At 42.7% G+C, this 1945-nt stretch overlaps 1 long non-coding RNA gene across 1 annotated transcript; it reads right to left on the bottom strand.

Annotated features, from left to right (window-relative positions):
• Positions 1-766: 766 nt before the first annotated feature.
• On the bottom strand, positions 767-1294 carry LOC114062733. The gene is made up of 2 exons (XR_003572438.1): positions 1238-1294; positions 767-948 (listed from the first exon to the last, which is right to left on the bottom strand). It is a non-coding gene; the product is annotated as an uncharacterized LOC114062733 (long non-coding RNA).
• Between the last annotated feature and the right edge of the window lie 651 nt (positions 1295-1945).

Genomic DNA, 1945 nt, shown 5'->3' with positions numbered 1-1945 from the left:
AACAGGTATTTGAGGCTGAACTGAACCCACCCGAGTATCAGCACCATTCGCCTCCCTTCCCTTGGCCCTACAGACCATATCTGCCTGTTCCACTTTTTGTGTGACGGGTTTTTTATCAGTAAAACCATTTCACTCACCTCTGTTTCACTTAGTGCACTTCACAGACGGACCCCTGGGGTTCATCCTCCCAGAGCTCTGACACCGGACACCTTTTCCCACTTGGCTGTGACTCTCTGTCACACGTATTAGGGATTCGTGTCAGCTCACGATTTAACGCTCTACGAGCACCCTGTCTTGTTCCAGCAGGAACTGGAAGGCTTATATAACAATAATTCCCTCTTCCTCAGTTGCTCCACGCTCCCATAGCATCTCACATGGCAAGGCTCCTTTTGAAACTTCTCCCTGGCAGCCTGCTCTGGTCTCCTGCAGAGAACCTGAAAAAATAACATTTCTTCCCCTGTTATGTCCCTTCGCGACATTTCCTGCAGTTTTACAGCAGACGAGATTAAAAAGAAACAAAACTCCATGACCAGCAGGGAGTTCTGCGCTGGGTGACAATTTGAGGGGCATTTGTGCACGAAGGGATTGTTAAGGTGGCAGTTTGTTACAGCTTTGCAGGGAACAGCGGGTGACAATGCAGTTATATTTAGAGACTGTCACTCAGCTGTGAAACCTCCACTGCCTTGGTCAGAAGTCTCCCCAGTGCTTAAGCATGTTTTTCCTTTATGCTTAACTAACATTTCAGAGTCAAACTGGGGAAGAGAAGTTCTATTCCTTCCTTATTTAACACCCCAGCAATTTCTTTTAAGCTGTACCAAGTGCTTGGTTTTGGTTTGCAGCTCTGAACTTTCCCTCTTGTGCAGGATGGTGGGCTGCAAATGGTACACATGAACTAGGGACTTATCTTCCCCTTTATCCATTTTAAAGGCTCTGAAGAACTGTATATTCCTGACAAAAAAAAAATACATAAAATGAACGTCAATTCAATCAAAATAATAATAAAAAATTAACTCTGAGATAATTATTATCTCTAGAAATAATTATCTCTATTTTAAATATGGTAAAAGTCTTATTTCCTTGGGTACACTTTGCTACAATATCTGAAAGAAGCTTTGCTACAATATCTGCAGGAGCTGCTGTAGATTTTTATCCTTCTAATCTAATAACCATCATTAATGTTTTTAATTCCAGATTGCAGCTACCAAAAAGCCTGGGACACACACCAAAGATTTCACACCCCAGATTCTATATCCATTTCCATGGGCTTGGTTTGTGGGTTCCCAGCCCTTGTGATTTTGTGCATTTCTGAGCCATTGCCACCAGTTCACTGGGCTGTGTCCAGTTCTCAGTAGCCTGCACTGGAAATCCTAAAGATTTCGAGATAAAGAACATTTTTATTCTGAACTCCAGACAAAACTTATTGTTTCGAGCTTTTTGGTTATTTTTGTTAGTGTGGGTTTTTTTAATGAAAAATATGAATTGAAGAGAGGGTCAGCTTGGATTTCACAACCAGCCAATTAACTCTTCTCACGAGAATTTCCAAAGTGTGCCTATGAAATCTTTCCTAAATCAAACAGGTATTCCTATTCCTGAAACACATTTCTGCTTTCAATAGCTAAGACACACTTTAAGAAAAAAAAAAAAAAAACTCACTTGCAGAGCTTCCACCAGATAGAGCTTGATGCATTTTGTGCCCCTGTAGACTCAAATTCCAGCTGTGTGGTAGCGCTTCAAGCCAAGGAATGAAGCCGCTGCAGGGCTTTGCAGCTGTAATGGCTTTGCAGTTGGTGCTTTTTACCCCCTATTTAGTCTTGCAAAGCACAAGAGGATTCTGTTTAGAATTTCTTAGAAACCCAGCTGAGCCAGCAGAGCTGTGGCTCACCAGACCGGTGCTGCTGTGCTGCTGTTAGGAGCGAAGCCTGCTCAGCCCATCGAGTTACGAGTT

This window comes from Empidonax traillii, unplaced genomic scaffold, assembly GCF_003031625.1.
Source record: "Empidonax traillii isolate 1590-97213 ecotype Southwest subspecies unplaced genomic scaffold, ASM303162v1 scaffold429:size503459, whole genome shotgun sequence".
NCBI lineage: Eukaryota > Metazoa > Chordata > Aves > Passeriformes > Tyrannidae > Empidonax > Empidonax traillii.
Note: the sequence above shows the minus strand (reverse complement) of the source record. Positions and strands in the feature narration are given on the sequence as shown.